A 20,044-nucleotide genomic window follows, 5' to 3' on the forward strand; every position below is an offset into this window, starting at 1 on the left:
TATAGGCATCCTCATGGGGGCAGGCTCAGTCGCTCACAGTGGCTCTCACTGAAACCAGGGCAGGTGTTTTTGGCTGTCTTTACTGGGCCCAGACTAGACATTCATAGCTGTGCTCATGCGACCAGCCACAGTGTTTACAGCTGTCTACATGGCAATCATCCCTGGTGCCACAGCTGTCCTTACTGGCTTAGCCCAAGTGTTCTCAGCTGTTCTCTTTGGACCCAGGCCAGATGTTCACAGCTGTCCTCGCTGGCCCTGCCCAGGTTTTCATGGCAGCCCTCACTGGGCCCAGCTCAGGGGTTCACAGCTATTTACTTAGGGCCGAGCCCAAACACTCCCAAGTTGTCCTTATGGAGCCCAGCCAAGGCGTTCACAGCTGTCCTCCTTGGTATCTAGCCCAGGTGTTAGTACTTGTCCTCACTGGGCCCAGGCTATGTGTTCACAGTCATCCCCATCCAGGTCAGCCCAGGTGTTCACAGCCTCCCTCGTTTGTGTGAGCTCAGCTCTTTATAGCAACAGTTTTTCATAGCTATCAGTATCAAAGCAAGCCCAGGAGTTCACGCTTCCTCTCAATGACATGAAGCCCAGGGTAAGAATCATTTTCATTGGTCCGAGGCCACCTGTTCATCGCCATCTTGATTATGTCCAGCCCAGGGTTTCCCAGCTGTCTTCATCTAAGCCTGAACCGGTGTTCACAGTAGTCCTCATCTAAGCCAGCCACGGAGTTCTCTGTCCTTCACGTGACAGCCAGCCCAGATGTTCACAGCTGTCCTGATCCGGCCAGCTAGTTTGTTCACACGTGTGCTAATTGGTTCCAGCCACCCTCATAGAGGCCATCCCAGGTAATGACAGCCATCCATACTGGGCCCAGCCCTGGAGTTCATTGCTTTCCTCACAAGACTTCTCCCAGTTGGTTCCAGCAGTTTCCATGGTCCCAGGCCAGGGCTTCCCAGATGTCCCCCATGGGGACAGCCCATCTGTTCACCATCATCTTAATTAGGCACGGTGCAGATGTTCACAGCTGTCCTCATTCAACTCAGCCAAAATGAACAGAACTGTCCTCCTGAGCACACACCAGATGTTTCTAGCTGTTCACATTGGGGTCAGCCCAGGTGTTGATAGCCATATGTTCTGGGCCCATCCCAGTTATTCCAAGCTGTCTCCTTGGGCCCAGCCCAGGTATTCACAGCCATCCTCATTGGTCCGGGCACAGGTGTTCACAGCTATTCTCCTTCGCCCCAGGCCAGATATTCACATTCAGTCTCACTGGGCCAAGCCAAGGTCTGCAATGCTTTAATTACCGGGAGTAGCTCATGCTTTCACACCCTTCCTCACTGGTGCCTACTAAATTTGTCAAAGCTGTCATTGGCCGCTGTCAGGGGTTCCTTCAGAACCTCATCCCCCAGGAGCTTGCTACAAGTGCCAGAAATCTGGCCACTGGGCCAAGGAATGCCCGCAGCCCGGGATTCCTCCTAAGCCGTGTCCCATCTGTGCGGGACCCCACTGGAAATCGGACTGTCCAACTCGCCCAGCACCCCCTCCCAGAGCCCTTGGAACTCTGGCCCAAGGCTCTCTACACCTTCTCAGCTTAGCAACTGAAGACTGACGCTGCCCCATTGCCTTGGAAGCCTCCCGGACCATCACAGATGCTTTGGATAACTCCTATAGTGGAGGGTAAGTCCGTCCCCTTCTTAATCAATACGGAGGCTACCCACTCCATATTACCTTCTTTTCAAGAGTCTTGTTTCCTTTGCCTCCATAACTGTTGTGAGTATTGACGGCCAGGCTTCTAAACCCCTTAAAACTCCCCAACTCTGGTGCCAACTTGGACAATACTCTTTTAAGCACTCCTTTTTAGTTATCCCACCTGCCCAGCTCCCTTATTAGGTCGAGGCATTTTAACTAAATTATCTGCTTCCCTGACTATTTCTGGGCTACAGCCACACCTCATTGCTGCCTTTTCCCCCATTTCAAAGCCTTCTTCGCATCCTCACCTTGTATCTCCCCACCTTAACCCACAGGTATGGGACACCTCTACTCCCTCCTTGGCGACCGATCATGTACCCCTTACTATCTCATTAAAACCGAATTACCCTTACCCCGCTGGATGCCAATATCCCATCCCACAACACGCTTTAAAAGGATTAAAGCCTGTTATCACTCGCCTGTTACAGCATGGCCTTCTAAAACCTATAAACTCTCCTTACAATTCTCCCTTTTACCTGTCTAAAAACCAGACAAGTCTTACAGGTTAGTTAAGGATCTGCGCCTTTTCAACCAATTGTTTTGCCTGTCCACCCTGTAGTGCCCAACTCATACACTCTTAACGTCCTCAGTACCTTCCTCCACAACTCACTATTCAGTTCTTGATCTTAAAGATGCTTTTTTCACTATCCCCCTGCACCCCTCGTCCCAGCCTCTCTGCTTTTACCCCAGACTGACGCTGACACCCATCAGTCCCAGCAGCTTACCTGGGCTCTACTGCTGCAAGGCTTCAGGGACAGCCCTCATTACTTCAGCCTCCAAGCTGTTTCCCATGATTTACTTTCTTTCCACCCCTCTGCTTCTCACCTTATTCAATATATTGATGACTTTGTAGTCAAAGACTTTGTAGTCAAAGACTTTGTACTTTGTAGCTCATCCTTTGAATCTTCTCAACAAGACACCCTCCTGCTCCTTCAACATTTATTCTTCAAGGGTATCCCCCTCCAAAGCTCAAATTTCTTCTCCATCCGTCACCTACCTTGGCATAATTCTACATAAGAACACCGTGCTCTCCCTGCCGATCATGTCCAACCAATCTCTTAAACCCCAACACCTTTTTTCTACAAAACAACTCCCTTTCTTCTTAGGCATGGTTGGATACTTTCGCCTTTGGATACCTGGTTTTGCTGTCCTAACAAAACCATTATAGAAACTCACAAAAGGAAACCTAGCTGACCCCATTGATCCTAAATCCTTTCCTCACTTCTCTTTCCATTTCTTAAAAACAGCCCTAGAAGCTGCCCCCACACTAGCTCTCCCTAACTCATCCCAACCCTTTTTCATCACACACAGCCGAAGCTGCAGGGCTGTGTGGTCGGAATTGTTACACAAGAGCCGGGACCGTGCCCTGTAGCCTTTCTGTCCAAACAACTTGACCTTGCTGTTTTAGGCTGGCCCCCACGTTATTCCTGATACCACACCTGACCTCCTTGACTGTTATCTCTCTGATCCACCTGGCATTCACTCTGTTTCCAAACTATGTTTCCTTCTTTACTGTTCCTCACCCTGATCACAATTGGTTTATTGATGGCAGTTCCACCAGGCCTAATCGCCACTCACCAGCAAAGGCAGGCTATGCTACAGTATCTTCCACATCTATCATTGAGGCCACCGCTCTGTCCCCTCCACTACCTCTCAGCAAGCCGAACTCATTGCCTTAACTGGAGCCCTCACTCTTGCAAAAGGACTACGCGTCAATATTTATACTGGCTACGCCTTCTATATCCTGCACCACCGTGCTGTTATACAGGCAGAAAGAAGTTTCCTCACTATGCAAGAGTCCTTCATCATTAATGCCTCTTTAATAAAAACTTTTCAAGGCCGCGTCATTTCCAAAGAAAGCTCGAATCATTCATTGCAAAGGCCATCAAAAGGCATGAGATCCCATCACTCAGGACAATGCTTACGCTGATAAGATAGCAAAACAGCAGCAAGCTTTCCAACTTCTGTCCCTCAGGGCAGTTTTTCTCCTTCTCACTTGGCCACTCCCCCCTACTCCCTCACTGAAACTCCACCTATCTCTTCCTGCACAAGGCAAATAGTTCTTGGACCAAAGAAAATATCTCCTTCCAGTCTCACAGACCCATTCTATTCTGTCATCATTTCATAACCTTTTCCATGTAGGTTACAAGCCGCTGGCCCACCTCTTAGAACCTCTCATTTCCTTTCCATCGTGGAAATCTGTCCTCAAGGAGATAACTTCTCAGTGTGCCATCTGCTATTCTTCTACTTCTCAAGAATTACTGAGCCCCCTCCCTTCCCTACACATCAAGCTCGGGGATTTGTCCCCGCCCAGAACTGGCAAATTGACTTTACTCACATGCCTCCAGTCAGGAAACTAAAATACCTCTTGGTCTGGGTAGACACTTTCACTAGATGGGTAGAGGCCTTTCCCACAGGGTCTGAGAAGGTCACCGTGGTCATTTCTTCTCTTCTGTCAGACATAATTCCTCGGTTTGGCCGTCCCACCTCTATACAGTCCAATAACAGACTGGCCTTTATTAGTCAAATCACCCAAGCAGTTTCTCAAGCTCTTGGTATTTAGTGGCTCCTGGTTTTACCTCAGTCTGCCACCCTTAAGACTTTCTTGAAGTGGATAGAAGATCTTCAGTGGCAAGGTACCCTCCAATACTTTCACCCTGATGAAGTCCTATTCTTTACTTTTATACTTACTCTTACTCTGGTTCCCGTTCCTAGGCCACCCTGTACTTTTCCCCAGCCATCTCCACCACACTATCAAACTTACTCTTTCCTAGCCGTTTCTAATCCTTCTTTAACAAAAAAATTCCTCCAAAATTGCCGAGGCCTTGACTTACTGCTGAAAAAAGAGGACTCCGTATATTTTTAAATGAAGAGTGTTGTTTTTACCTAAATCATTCTGGCCTGTTACATGACAACATAAAACTCAAGGATAGAGCCCAAAAACTCGCCAGTCAAGCAAACAATAACGTTGAACCCCCTTGGACACTCTCTAATTGGATGTCCTGGGTACTCCCAATTCTTAGTCCTTTAATACCTATATTTCTCCTCCTCTTACTTTATTCGGAACTTGTGTCTTTCATTTAGTTTCTCAGTTCATACAAAACCGCATCCAGGCCATCACCAGTAATTCTGTACGACAAATGCTCCTTCTACCAACCCCACAGTATCACCCCTTACCCCAAAATCTTTCTTCAGTTGAATCTCTCGCACCGTAGGTTCCCGTGCTACCCCTAATCCCGCTCGAAGCAGCCCTGAGAAACATTGCACATTATCTCTCCATACCACCCCCCAGGATTTTCACCACCCCAACACTTTACCACTATTTTGTTTTATTTTTCTTATTAATATAAGAAGACAGGAATATCAGGCCTCTGAGCCCAAGCTAAGCCATCATATCCCCTGTGACCTGCACGTATACATCCAGATGGCCTGAAGCAACTGAAGATGCACAAAAGAAGTGAAAATAGCCTTAACTGATGACATTTCACTGTTGTGATTTATTTCTGTCCTACCTAAATGATCAATGTACTTTGCAATTACCGCCACCTTTAAGAAGGTTCTTTATGATCTCCCCCACTCTTAAGAAGGTTCTTTGTAATTTTCCCCACACTTGAGAATGTACTTTGTGAGCTCCACCCCCTGCCCCCAAAACATTGCTTTTAACTCTACTGCCTATTCCGAAACCTATAAGAACTAATGATAATCCCACCACCCTTCGCTGACTCCTTTTTTCGGACTCAGCCCGCCTGCACCCAGGTGAAGTAAACAGCCTTGTTGTTCACACACACACAGACACACACACACACACCACACACACACACACACACACACACACACACACACACACACACCCCTGTCATTGGCCAGACCCCATTGTACACAGTCATCCTCATTGAGCACAGCACAGGTGTTCACAGCTATCCTCATCGGACCGAGCCCAGTTGTTCGTTGCAATCATTACTTGGGGAAGTCCAGGTTTTCTCATATGTCCTAATTGGGGACCAGCCCAGAAGTTAATAACCCTTTTCATCTGGGCCAGCCCGCCCAAGTATTCACAGCTATCCTTGTCCTGATCAGTCCCATCTGTTCAAAGCTGCCTCCTGGGCCCAGCCTAGCAGCAGTTTTCAGTGGGCCCAGGCCATGTGTTCATAGCCGTCCTCTTCTGAGAACACCCAAGTTTTCATAGACATCCTCATTGTTGTCCCCAGGGGGGCTCAGCCCAGGTGTTAATCATCCTCAGTGGGATTAGCCCAGTTCCCAGCAGTCTTCATTGGGGTGAGTCCAGATGTCTGTCAAGAGTCATCCATATTGGGGTCGTTGAGGTGTTTGTTCATAGCCATCCTCCCAGCACAGGTCCATGACTTCCCCTTGTTAGGGGTGAATGTGATCCTGGGCATCATTTCTTTGGGGGAAGAATTGGCTTCTCTGGGGCTCCAGTTCCTCTCTGCTGCTGGCTCTCCTAGGCTGCCAGTAGCACATCGCACCTCTCCTGTGTAGAGGGTACAAGGGCACCCCCTTCACACTTCCTCCATGAGGCTGAAAGTAGCCAAATTCTCCCTTGGAAGAAGTTTACTGCTTCTTTGAGTAAACATAGAAATAGATCCTTCCAGTCTTAAAGAAAATTACATGTGTTTCACTGGAGTTGGTTTCTCCACCCAGGTCGAGTGGAGTGTGGAGTGGCCCACACCTATGTCAACCAGTGGCTCTGAATTGTTTTTTTTTTTTTTTTTTGAGGTGGAGTCTCGCTCTGTCACCCAGACTGGAGTGCAGTGGCGCAATCTCGGCTCACTGCAAGCTCCGCCTCCCGGGTTCACGCCATTCTCCTGCCTCAGCCTCCCGAGTAGCTGGGACTACAGGCGCCCGCCACCTCGCCCGGGTAGTTTTTTGTATTTTTAGTAGAGACGGGGTTTCACCATGCTAGCCAGGATGGTCTCGATCTCCTAACCTCGTGATCCGCCCGTCTCGGCCTCCCAAAGTGCTGGGATTACAGGCTTGAGCCACCGCGCCCGGCCTCTGAATTGTTTATGGGCAACACCGCCAAGGTGCTCACGGCCACTCTGTGTTCTCCTAGTTCCCGCTGAGGATCCCCTGGAAGGCCTCGCCAGTGAGCTCAGATGAGGATGCCCATGGCATTTGAAGGTCAGGCCACCTGGTTTTATCTGAGAGAAAGTTATTTTCTTAAGATATGATCATATGTATCATAGGTGACTTGTACGGTGTCGTTGGTGGGGGAAATTCTGAAGGAGCATCTGTTCCCCACTGAGGCTTGACTTAAGGCAGCAGGAGAAAATGACAGCATCAGCCACACACTGAGTGGCTTAGCAGCTTGATTCTCCCCTTGGGGCAAAATCACTTAACTGCCAAGCAACATGACCTTGAGAGGAAACATCCTCCAGGAAAAACTTTAGCATGAGTCGGCTCCTTCTGTTCTTCTGTGTTCCTTTGAACACGATTTCCCATCTGGTTTTCTGATGTCACCAAGTGAAGAAAAGACCTGTGCACACAGGACACAGGATGGTCTGAAGCTCACAGTGTCTTTCTGTAAATGCAGGCCGACAAATGCGCCAAAGAAAAAGGTATGTGTTCTGGAAGCGCTGCTTTCTAAGGAGAGATCTTTAGTGTTGCCAAAGGTAGCACTTCCTATCCTGCTTTTGCTGGAGAGCCACTTCAGTTTGAGCTTCCTGACAGAAATGAGGTTTGGACAGTTCAGTATAAAAAACACTGAGTCCAATAAAGAACTGTGACCATCCACTGGAGTCTAGGGAGGCAGGATTGTCAAGTAGATGGAATAGTGTGGTGTGCATCGGGGTGGGGAGGTAGACAAGACTGTTATGCAGATGGAATAGTGTGGTGTGCATTGGGGTGGGGAGGGAGGCAGGATTGTCATGTAGATGGAATAGTGTGGTGTGCATCGGGGTGGGGAGGTAGACAAGACTGTTATGCAGATGGAATAGTGTGGTGTGCATTGGGGTGGGGAGGGAGGCAGGATTGTCATGTAGATGGAATAGTGTGGTGTGCATCAGGGTGGGGAGGAGTGATTGGGAATGTCTTGGGAGTACATGTGCATTTCCCCAGAAAGCATGTTTCCCTGTGCAGAGCACAACCCAGGGAGCAGTTTTCCTAAAAAACTGCATCACCACTGCACACTTCACATAATTAACCCATTGATCCTCCACCACAGCTGTCCCTGAAGGTAAATTTTACATCCACACTGCTCAGAGATGGTGCAGAGATGAGTTTCCCAGGCTCTCGATCTCCTAAATGGAAGAGGCGAATGTGAACTCAGGAATGGATGGAGGGTTGATGCCCTGGGCTACTGTTGTGCACTCACCAGCCAGCCCTGGTATAACTCGTCATGCCAGGGAATTCCGGTATCTGTCTGATGTGGAAGGATGAGAGCCTAGAGAGGCCCCAAACACTGAGCGTAGGGAGGTCTCAAAGATTCCCTAACCCAGGGTAGGAATAGTCACATTTTCCAGTGGACTTAGGTGTGATCGTTAATGTGAAACACACAGAGAGCTCACAGGCTGTCGGCAGCAGTGGTGGGGTCATTGTCATTTCGTGGTCAAAAGCAGAGAATAATCAGGGACGTGCTCTATTGTGTTTAATAATAGGACCATCACAAGCCTCAGAAATGCTCCAGTTGGCCAGGTGGGTGGCTCACGCCTGTAATACTAGCACTTCAGGAGGCTGAGGCAAGAGGATGGCTTGAGTCCAGGAGGTGGAGATCAGCCTAGGCAACATGGTGAAACCCCGTATCTATTAAAAAAAAAAATCAGCTGTGTGTGGTGGTGCACCTATAGTCCCAGCTACCTCGGAGGCTGAGTGGGGAGGATCACCGGAGCCCAGAAAGCACAGGTTCCAGTGAGCAGAGATCATGTTACTAGAATCCAGCTTGGGTGACAGAGACTGGCTCTCAAAAAAATAATAAAGAGGAAAAATAAATGCTTTAGTTGAGGAGTAAACACAGTGAAGACCCAGCACCGAATGTGGTTTCAAGGAACAACTTGGGTGTTAGCCTACCACCCATCTCCCCTGCGCGGCTGGGTTGGGGAGGGTCCGCACCCTCACCTGCTGCCCCCATGATGGGCTGTCCCAGTGTCAGAGCCCCTGTGCGTGTGAGCAGCAATGGACTCCCGACACACACACACACACACACTGCATTGAGAAGGCTGAGTGCCAGGACAGATAGCACTTGCTAAGTAGGAGTTATCTTTAAATGAGAAGATAACTTAGTATTTTCAAAGGTTTGTTTTATTGTCTTTAAAACAAAAGATTAGTGAATATATAGAATATTTTGGCTAGAATGAAATGTTCTCTTAAACAATGGTTTCTTTTTACCAAGTATAAAATATTCTAGAATGACAGATACACACAGACGCACCACAGATGGATTCTAGGAAGGAAATGACCTTGGAAGGACTCAGGAAGGGAGGGCAAGTGAGCTCAGGTCCGATCAGGAGGCAGGAGCCCTGAGAGGCTGCAGGGAAGTCCAGCCTGCCCTGGGTGCTGTGCCCTGTTCAAGATGGGCTATTTTACTTGCTGAGGCGGCCTGGGGCCAGAAAGCTGTTCTTCCCTGCTCCTTCCTGCACCTGCTGATGGTCACACGTTATCTTCCTAGATTCCAATGGAGGAACACCTCAGGGAGAAGAAAAAGGAGGCCCCATGGAAACTGAAGATCAGACCCCTGCATTTGTCTGAGGAATACAGTTGCTTTCCTAGCTTTATTTTTCTGAATGAGCCTGCGAGATGAGAATCTGACGGTATGTATTATAGACGACTTACACAGTGTCCTTGGTCAGGTGAATTCTGAGTGAGAGCCTGTTTCCCAGTGAGGCTTGATTTTAATAGCAGGATAAAATGACAGCATCAGCCAAGCACTGTGTGGCAGTGAGCTTTTTCCTTAGCAGCTTGATTCTTTCCTTGAACAAAATTACTTAATTGCCAAGCCACATGGACTTGGAGGAAACATACTTCAAGGAAATTGTGTCTGTAGCGTGAGGCGGTTTGTCCTGTTCTTTTGTGTTCCTTAGACTTTAACACAGTTTTTCATCTGGTTTTCTAATGTCACCAAGTGAAGCAAAGACCTGTGTACACAGGACACAGCACAGCCTGATGATCACAGCAATATGTTTTCTGTTATTACAGGAAGCTTCAGGAGTCAAGGAGAACGGTATATGTGGGGCAATCTCTCCCATGTGGACGAATAATCCAGATGATGAGGAATGTGCCACCGTCTCGCTGGCTTTCCTGTAGATAGGCAGCCGGAGTTGAACTTCCTGTTGTGACTGAGGACCCAGGCTGTGGTGGGAGAAGTGGTTGCTCCAGATAAGGAGAGATGGGCACATTCTGCAGTCCCTGGGAGCCGCCGCGTTCTCTACGTAGGGTGGCATTGTGTGCATGGGGCTGGTGTGTGTTGGCCAGAATCCTATTTAACTGGAGGGAGCCTCACAGCTCCTGGCCAGGGCAGCTGCTTCACACTAGTTGCAGCAGAGGTGGGAGAGGAGCCAGTTCCAGTGTAGGATGAGCTAAGCAAAGGGAGGGGCTGCCCCAGAGGCCAGTTGTTCCTTGCAAATCTCCCTTGTGACCCATAAGACATCACTTTGCTTGTTTCTCTGAGATAGGCTTGGAATTATCAGTGCCAAAGGCTGTGACCTGCCATCCATGGGTGGAGGGATCCTGGCCATGGCTGGTCACTGTGAGGGTAGGGGTCGTGTCCTCCTTGTTCCTTCTCATCCCAGAGCTCAGCCCTGGGCAGTCCATCTTGGGGCACCAGTGATGTTCTAGTACACACAGCCGAGCGCTGAGACAGACCAGAAGTGTGAAAAGGCTTCCTGCTCACCCTCCGCAGTCTGCTGAGTCCCACACATTTTCAGGTTCCTATGTGGATTCTGATTCAGGGTCAGGGGGAAGTGCCTGGGCTCCCCTCTCTGTCTGCTGTTATAGTCCTGTCTGCTCCTGGATCGTGAAATTAAAGATTAAAATAGTAAATATTGTGTGTAGCTCACCGTATTTTAAAGTCCATTAAAATAACTGCAGTAGGAGCATAGGTATTTTTAGGAAAGTTAGATGACGTAGTAACATTTTTACAAAAAAGAGGATATTTACCAGGCCTCTTTCTGTGAGGAGACCCTGTTCTGGAGTGATGTCGTGCATTTGTGTGCTGCCTGTGTGAACAGACTGCGTACTTCACAGTGATGAGGGTGGCTTAGCCAGAGACCCAAGGCTCTGTCTCCCAGGGCTCTCCTGATGGTCTCCTCTGCCTCCTTTACCACCAAGGAGGGTGGCCCAGCAGCAGCTTGGTTTGTGCTCTCGCCTATCTCCTCCACACATGCCAGCCCTGTTCCTCAGCACCCAAGGCTGCCAGAGGTCCTTCAGCAGCTCCCACGGCTGCCAGAGACTCTATGTTTCCTAGCAACAATGACTAGTGAGATGTTTCCGGAGGTGACCCTAGCTCTTCACCAGGTAGAGTCTTCTTTCTTTGTCTAAGATGGGAATTTTATTTATCTTGGCTTCTTTCCACTTTATTTGCATTATGATATGCAAATCTCACCATGGAAATTATAGATGAATTGCAGAATTTCTTGGTGAGCAAATGTAAGAGTCCATTACCAACTAAGCCCTGATTCAAGATGGCATCTGTAGGTGACAGCTTCAGGGACAGACTGCATGGCAGAGAGCATGTTTCTCATGAGAAATGCTGGCTTTTAAAAAGAAGGTAGAATTTGCAACCAAAAGACGTTGGTCTAGATAGAAGCAGCTGGACCCCATAGTGTGGCACGTGTTCGTTTGAACATTCTACGGTGACCTGTCACTGAGGTCGTCTGAAGATGGAGCCCTTGTCTACGGCCGTAGCACCCTGAGTGCACCCACTGCCATCTCATGATGAAGGTCCTGCCTCCGTCCCGGCTGCCACTCTGTGAACTGCCGTTTGACACTGTGCAGAGCGAGGAGACCAGCGATCACGACGGGAGGCGACCTTTGCTGCTCTTCTCAAGGTGTGCTCACTTCCCTCTTCACACTGCAGTTTCTTCAGATCAGCCGCTTGGACTTCAAATGTCTCCCTGATATTTTTTTTTTAATTTCCCCAACTCCAGTTTGTCTATAGATGTACAAATTTTAGAGTTTTACGGCTCAATTTGTATTCTTGATTTTTCTATCAAGATTTTTGCCTTAAACATTTTCCTCTATTTAGGAAAATGTCCCGTTTCCCATGCCAAGTTTATGCACACTTTTCCATAGAATAGATCCAGAAGGAACACAGCAACACTGCCTTCACCAGATCCGGAGAATCTTGATACCAAGTGTGGTATGAGACAGCCCACGAGAGGGAGATTACAGGCCAGTCTTCTGAATAGAGACATCCAAAGCTGAAACCAAATATTAGAGCAGGCTGAATGCAGAGACTGCTACAAACAATGATGAGTTATTTCATGATTTGAAACAATGTTGCCTCGTTTAAAAGTTTTGGGGATTGTTGTAAAGAAAAATTTAAAAGATAAATACAACTGAATGAATGTAAACAGTTATAAAACAGAAAAAGTTATGGGGTGGTAAAAGACTTGTGAAACAAATGTTTTATAACCTCATAATTTCTAATCCCAATCAAAACTGGGATAGATTTGTTTATAAGATCTTATTAAAATTAGCTACAATGTTAAACGTATGCTAATATCAAACTAGAATTTTGATTGAAAAGTAAACTATTCTTAAGATATGAATTTGTTCTCAATGAGAATACAAGAGGTAACAATTTTTCATTCTGAAATCTATTTCTTCTTTTTTTTTTTTTTGAGACGGAGTCTTGCTCTGTCGCCCAGGCTGGAGTGCAGTGGCCGGATCTCAGCTCACTGCAAGCTCCGCCTGCCGGGTTTACGCCATTCTCCTGCCTCAGCCTCCCGAGTAGCTGGCGACTGCCACGTCGCCCGGCTATTTTTTTGTATTTTTTTAGTAGAGACAGGTTTCACCGTGTTAGCCAGGATGGTCTCGATCTCCTGACCTTGTGATCCGCCCGTCTCGGCCTCCCAAAGTGCTGGGATTACAGACTGAGCCACCGCGCCGGCCTATTTCTTCTTAAAAACTTCTCGGCCGGGCGTGGTGGCTCAAGCCTGTAATCCCAGCACTTTGGGAGGCCGAGACGGGTGATCACGAGGTCAGGAGATCGAGACCATCCTGGCTAACACGGTGAAACCCTGTCTCTACTAAAAAAAATACAAAAAACTAGCCGGGCGAGTGGCAGGCGCCTGTAGTCCCAGCTACTCGGGAGGCTGAGGCAGGAGAATGGCGTAAACCCGGGAGGCGGAGCTTGCAGTGAGCTGAGACCCGGCCACTGCACTCCAGCCTGGGCAGCAGAGCGAGACTCCGTCTCAAAAAAAAAAAAAAAAACTTCTCAGACTGATGCCTCAGAAGTTCGACCTTTACTGTGTTCTTTACATGTAATTTACAGGTCACACATCATTTCCTTCTGTTTCTTTTTTCTTGGAAAAGTTGCATCTTTATACTTGGCTGGGATGAGAACTCTCCTTTTCTTTCTTTTTTTTTTTTTTTGAGACGGAGTCTTGCTCTGTCGCCCAGGCTGGAGTGCAGTGGCCGGATCTCAGCTCACTGCAAGCTCCGCCTGCCGGGTTTACGCCATTCTCCTGCCTCAGCCTCCCGAGTAGCTGGCGCCTGCCACGTCGCCCGGCTATTTTTTTGTATTTTTTTAGTAGAGACAGGGTTTCACCGTGTTAGCCAGGATGGTCTCGATCTCCTGACCTGTGATCCGCCCGTCTCGGCCTCCCAAAGTGCTGGGATTACAGACTTGAGCCACCGCGCCGGCCTATTTCTTCTTAAAAACTTCTCGGCCGGGCGTGGTGGCTCAAGCCTGTAATCCCAGCACTTTGGGAGGCCGAGACGGGGGATCACGAGGTCAGGAGATCGAGACCATCCTGGCTAACACGGTGAAACCCTGTCTCTACTAAAAAAAATACAAAAAACTAGCCGGGCGACGTGGCAGGCGCCTGTAGTCCCAGCTACTCGGAGGCTGAGGCAGGAGAATGGCGTAAACCCGGGAGGCGGAGCTTGCAGTGAGCTGAGACCCGCCACTGCACTCCAGCCTGGCAGCAGAGCGAGACTCCGTCTCAAAAAAAAAAAAAAAAACTTCTCAGACTGATGCCTCAGAAGTTCGACCTTTACTGTGTTCTTTACATGTAATTTACAGGTCACACATCATTGCCTTCTGTTTCTTTTTTCTTGGAAAAGTTGCATCTTTATACAACTGGGCTGGGATGAGAACTCTCCTTTTCTTTCTTTTTTTTTTTTGTTTGTTTTTTGAGATGGGGTCTCCCTCTGTCGTCCAGGCTGGAGTGCAGTGGCACAATCTTGGCTCACTGCAACCTCCGCCTTCAAATTTTCATCAGCTCTGTCACCTTCCCCCAGGTTCTAATTCTGTCACTGTAACACCAACACGCTTGCCTTCAAGGTCTAAAAAGCCGACATTGGTCTCAGCTGTCACATAGTTTTGTGCTCTTGGCTTTTGGTCTATCTGGGTTGTCTCCTGCGAGCAGGCAGAGGCACTTGCTTTCCTGCTCACGGTCCTTCTCCTCCGGCACCTGCTCATGGCCCGGGGCCCACCTTACCTGTCTCTCATTAACCTTGAGGGCCTGCTCACCAGGGTGGCTTCCGGGCCATTCAGTGCCCTTCGTCGAGGTGCTGTCCACTCTCAGGTTGCTGCTCAGGTCAGCCGTCAGCAAGATGGATGGGTCATAGACTTAATGCATCAAACCACTGATGCACCAGCCCCAGTGGCCACGTTTTCAGTTAACTTCCATTAACTGCTCATGCAGGGTTGGTCAGTTGAAGGAAAGTTTTTCTGGCACAGCCGTTAAGTGGCAGTTGGCTCGGAACATCCTGAGTCCTGAGCCAGCTTGGGGGCCAGGCAGACCCCTGGTCCCTTGGGGTGGTCACTGGTCACATGCTCACCACAAAGCAAGGCCAGGGGCTGGAGGTTTCTGTTTGAATGATTGAAGCTCTTCTCTGGACTCAGCCACCTCCAGGTATCCACCTTCCTGAAGAGACCTGGGGCAGGAGGGTTGAGAAAGGGAGTGAAAAGAGGTCCTGGTTCAGGGTGCAGGCCATGATTTAGAGATCTCAGGCGTTCAGGGACCTCTGTCCCCAGAAAACCATCTACATTCTTGTCCCAGATCCATCACTCCTGAGTGCTGTGACTCTGGGCAACTGACTTCAAATCCCTCATTTCACTTCCCTAAGCTGTCAACTCTGGGTGGCAGCCCCTGCCCTGCCCATCCCTCCAGGCTGATGTGGGCATCACAGGAAAGAACAGAAACTCTCCCCATGACTCTGAATCATCAGGCATGTGAAGGAGGAAGAAAATTCCGTCCCCCACCCTGGAGCCCCCGGAGCAGCTTTTCTATATTTACCACCACCAAGAGCCTGATTTCTTTCTTTTCTTTCTTTCTTTTTCTTTTTTTTTTTTTTTTTTGAGAGGAGGTCTCCTTCTTGTCACTCAGGCTGGAGTACAATGGAATGATCTCGGCTCACTGCAACCCCTGCCTCCCAGGTTCAAGCAATTTTCCTGCCTCAGCCTCCCAAGTAGCTGGGATTACAGGTGCCCACCACCACCATGCCCAGCTAATTGTTGTATTTTTAGTAGAGACAGAGTTTCACCATGTTGGCCAGGCTGGTCTCAAACCCCTGATCTCAGGTGATCCACCCGCCTTGGCCTCCCAAAGTGCTGGGATACAGGTGTGAGCCACCGTGCCTGGCCAAGCCTCATTTCTTCCTCAGGACATGGAATGATTGAATCTCACAGGGTACTCACAAAGCACCGGTCATCTTATGGCCTTCCCTCTTTGTCTTCCTGACTTTGTCTCAGTTGGACAAAGGACCAGCAAATCCACACTGATCCTCTTTCTCACATCAGTGTCTTTTGAGTTCTTGTTGTCTGGAATCTGTTCCTTTTTCTGGACGGGATCGTGGGAACAGCATCCCTGAGGCCATCAGTGGTGAGGTGGATGGCAGGGCCTTTCCTGTGGGGCAGCCGGCGTGGTGGGTGTTAGCATCCTGGCTCACCGCACCCTCCTTGAGTGTCTTCAGTGTTTTTCTTTCATTCTTCCTGGCACAGAGTATTTCTCTCTCAGAGGTGGATGAGATTCTAATTTTCTTTTCTTTCTTTCTTTTTTTTTGACGGCGTCTCTCTCTGTCACCCAGGCTGCAGTGCAATGGCACGATCTGGGGTTCACTACAACCTCCGCCTCCCAGGTTCAAGGGATTCTCCTGTCTCAGCCTCCCGAGTAGTTGGGATTACAGGTGTGTACCACCAAGTCTGGTAAATTTTTTTGGTATTTTTAGTAGAGACCACGTTTCACCATATTCATCAAGATGGGAGGGCAAGTTAGCTCAGGTCAGATTAGGAAGGAGGAGCCCTGGATGCTGCAGGGAAACACTGTGTGGTGGGCCCTGTTTGAGATGGGTTATTTGAGGTTGAAGAGGTTGCCTTAGCTAGAGGATCAAGGCTCTGTCTTCTGTGGCCTTCCTGATGCCTGCCTTTACCATTTGCCTTCCCTCACCACCATGGAGGATGGACAGGCAGAGGCTGAATCTGTGTTGTGAACACACCTTTCCACACACGCCAGCCCCGGGTCCACAGCTCCAAGACACCTGAGGGATTCAGTCAGTGGAGCTCATGTGTTTATAGTGACTCTGTTTCGCAGGTGACCTGGAAGACCTGGAGGAGGATGCGTCAGCACAGACATCCTCGGAGGAAGCCACAGGGGTTCACATGGTAAATTCTTTTTACCTCTGAAATGGAAATTTTATTTCCCTTGGTTGTATTTCCTTCTGCGTTTTTGCCGCCCTGGTGTTTAAACACCTAAAAGCCTATGATTTCTGGGGTGGCTCCCCTGGAGGGGCTGCTATTGTCTGAGACCCACCCGGCAGTCTTGGAGTCCTGTGCTGCTGCCTGGCAGGGCACCTGAAGATGTGGCCTTTGGGGCCATGGGACAGCTCAGGGCCACAATTACTGAGTACTTTAAGTGTTGACCTGCTTAGGGTGGGGTTGGTGGGGTAGGCTCCAGAGGGCTCCCAGGGTGGGCTCTGGGGACTGCCCCCCTTGGCAGCTGCACCTGAGAATCCGCTGCCTGTGCCTGTCCAGGCGGCCGGCATCATGACAGTGGCTACTTCAGATGGGCTCTGCTGCCATCAGCTTGGCCTGTTGCCATGGTGTGAGCTTTGTCTCTGGGGGATGAGGATCCTTCCCAGTTCACACAGGCATACTCACACGCTGGGTCACCACCAAGACACACTCTTGCCTATTCTCATGGAGATATGCCCCTGAAGCTGTGGACACACACAGTGTGGCTCCTTCACACCCCCATTCCACCCAGGTCCACACAGGAACCCCAGCCCCCTTTACCACTCACATATACAGGGACCCTACATGGGCACACAGAGACACACGCCCTTCATACATGCGGGGCGTAGCCTGTCCGTGCCAGGTATCCTGGAACCAGAACTAGAGAACCTCTAGTTGCACTTAGAAGTTTCTGGCATGTCGCTGCTCCACATAGGTCTGGCTGTCCCCATTGTGTGGATGGGAAAACGGAGTCCAAGCATCGGGGGCTCCCCCACAGGTCCCAGGCCGGCCCACGCCCCTTTCCCCTCAGCTCCTCAGCAGGCCTCTCATCTTCCTGGCCTGATTTCTTGGGTCCCATTTTGTGGCAAGGAAGGACCTGCCCTCTGTTCCCCCAGACCAGGGGGCTTCTGCTCCCAGCACGGAGGAGCTGGGCGCTGTGATTTGGCAGGTCCCCCTCTCCAGGCCACCGGGACACCCTCTGCAGAGGCTGCATTAGGCCAATCCACTCAGCACACTGCCCCACTGGCTCTCTGTTTGCAGGGCCCACCCTCAGGAGCCCCACAGTGGGCAGCCCACCAGTGAGGGCTGTAGGCGACTCCTGGAGGCCAGAGTGGCCCAGCGGTCTGGCGTGCAGGAGAAAGCAGGTCTACCTCTGCTCAGGCCAGGGACGCAGCTCCGCCTGCTTCATTTCTCTTTTTCCTCTCCTCTCTCTGGCCAGAAGCTTCACCAGGTTTACCTTGGCCCATTTCACAAGTGAGGGAACTGAGGCATCCATGGTCAATGAACTCTGGTGCTAGGGGAAAGGACGCAGGAGCTCCCCAGCCTGGGTCCTCTGGTTTGCTCCAGCCCCTTCTCTGGGCCAGTGGTGAGGGTCCAGGGGTGGGGCTGAGGAGGGCTCCCACACAAGGGAGGTGGCCCCAATCCTGCCCATTCACAGGTAAAGCATCTGCCTCAGGCTCCAGTGCCCTGGGGACAGTCTGGCCCAGATACAGGAGTGACTCGTGGAACTGTGCTCAGAGGCTGAAATAGGAGCCCTGGGGTCTCAGCTGCTTTCTGAGGTAGGACCCTTGCTTTGGCTGATGTCAAGGAGTGTGGTGGGTCTGGGGACCAGACCAGGCATGGCCACATCAGAGGAGGCCTGAGGGAGGGGCGGGAAGACATCTGTGCCAGGGGTGGTGCAGGTGTGTGGCGAGGAAGTCAGGCTGTGGCCCTTGCAACCCGCGTTTGCCTGCCTGGAGATCTGGCATGTGATGGAAGCTGCCGTGCTGGGGACAGGGTGGAGGGTGCAGGGTGCAGGGTGGAGGCTGGGCGGCAGGGGGCAAGGGGTCAACTCTGTTTCCTTGTCCAGAGCAGGGCCTCCTTCCCACGTCCCAGCTCACCCTGGGAGAAGGAACAGGGGCAGAGTGGAGCCCAGCCCAGCCCTCACTTTGACGCTTCTCTCCATCCTTTTGGAGTGGAGGGGGCTGCGTGTCTATTGTGACAGCTCCCTCCGGGGGGTGCCGGGAGACCACTTCCTGGTGCTAGAGCTGTGCCCCCAGCCCCCACCCTAGTTGTGCCCTCTGTCCACCCCACTTCCCGCCTCTCCACAGCTTTTTCCTTGTGAGTGACTTAGGGGAATCTGCGGCAGCACCTGTGGGCAGCCCAGGAGCACTCCTGGGGTAGCCTCAGCTCCTGCCGGTCTGTGCTCACCCTGGGGAGACAGCAGCAGAGACCTCACAAGCTGTCACTTGGCAGGGAGAGGCAGCAGTCAAGGCCCTGTGCGGTGACTTTTTCCACATGCCTGTGTGGTGAGGTGCAGGAGATTGAGAGCTGGCTACCAGACAAGGAGCGTAATGTGGCCACAGGGGACTACAGCAGTGGGGCTGTGTCTCCTTGACCATCTGTGCCTGGGCCTGCCAGTGCCATCTTCTGTGCTCTGTGGGGTGGAGTCTTTGGCCCCTGGGAGGCCGTGGGTCAGTGTGACTCAGAAAGGTCAAGCTCACAGGTCCCCTGGGGTCTCTCACCCAGGCACTGTGCCCCTGGGGGCTGGGAGGGGTGAGAAAGTCCCAGGCCTCCCAGAGCCCACCTGGCTCCCCCACCAGAGTGGCAGCCTGGCCCAGGCTTGGGGCTGAAGGAGGTGATGCTGTGCCCCCTGAGGCGGGCTCCACCTCCCCCAGGAGACCTTGGAGGACAGGCCCTCTCCTGACCCAGGCTGCAGGACACTTGGCAGCGCCTGAAGTCCTGCCTTTCCTCCCCACTTTGGTCTTACCTCCCTGTGGTGAGGCCCAGGCACATGGATGGCTCTGAGCAGACCTGGGCCTCCATGGAGCCCTAGCCTCATAGGTGTATGATCTTGGGGCCTCAGGGACCCCGTTCTCCCCTTCCCCAGAGCCTGGAGGCTGTGAATCCTGTGGATCCCTGAACTGTCCTCTCTGAGACCCCAGGCAAGGAGGGAATGCGTGAGAGCAGGCAGCGAGGTGTCCATGTTCCTGCAGGCAAGGAGGGAATGCGTGAGAGCGGCAGCGAGGTGTCCATGTTCCTGCAGGCAAGGAGGGAATGCGTGAGAGCGGCAGCGAGGTCCGTGTTCCCGCAGCTCCTCCCTGCTTGGCTTCTGCGTCCTAGAGAGCCGGGGGCAGGGAGATGGCACAGGCAGGACCTTGAGGGCGGCAGTTCAGGTGGCAGCACAAAGTACAGTGGTCCAGGCACCACCTCAGAAAGGTCACCTGTGCCTCCAGACAGGTGTGCGCCCACCTGGCGGGATGGTGGATGCAGGCTTTTCTCCCTCATACTGGGGATACCCGGAAGGCCTGGGGCCAGCTCAGGGAGATGTCTGTGGCGTGCAGGCCTAGGTCCCAGGGCCCTGGAGCTGCCTCTCAGATTCAGCTGCTGGCAGTGGCACTTCCATTCCTGGCTCTGGGCTCTTCTGTGCCCTGGGCTGCTGACATCTGTGCTCTGTAGAAGCCCAGG

General features: G+C 51.0%; 2 long non-coding RNA genes across 4 annotated transcripts; both read left to right on the forward strand.

Annotated features, from left to right (window-relative positions):
* Nucleotides 1–11,416, forward strand: LOC117085199. The gene is made up of 3 exons (XR_004437860.1): nt 1–842; nt 6,818–6,885; nt 9,368–11,416. It is a non-coding gene; the product is annotated as an uncharacterized LOC117085199 (long non-coding RNA).
* A 4,590-nt stretch (nt 11,417–16,006) lies between these two features.
* On the forward strand, nt 16,007–20,022 carry LOC117085204. 3 transcript variants are annotated; one of them, XR_004437874.1, is made up of 5 exons: nt 16,007–16,053; nt 16,458–16,528; nt 18,036–18,156; nt 19,443–19,554; nt 19,605–20,022. It is a non-coding gene; the product is annotated as an uncharacterized LOC117085204 (long non-coding RNA). The 3 variants fall into 3 exon arrangements; XR_004437870.1 differs by lacking the exon at nt 19,605–20,022 and having other exon boundaries at nt 19,443–19,604; XR_004437873.1 differs by lacking the exon at nt 19,605–20,022 and having other exon boundaries at nt 19,467–19,604.
* The last annotated feature ends 22 nt before the right edge of the window (nt 20,023–20,044 follow it).

This window comes from Trachypithecus francoisi, unplaced genomic scaffold, assembly GCF_009764315.1.
Source record: "Trachypithecus francoisi isolate TF-2019V2 unplaced genomic scaffold, Tfra_2.0 Contig00529, whole genome shotgun sequence".
Classification (NCBI taxonomy): Eukaryota; Metazoa; Chordata; class Mammalia; order Primates; family Cercopithecidae; genus Trachypithecus; species Trachypithecus francoisi.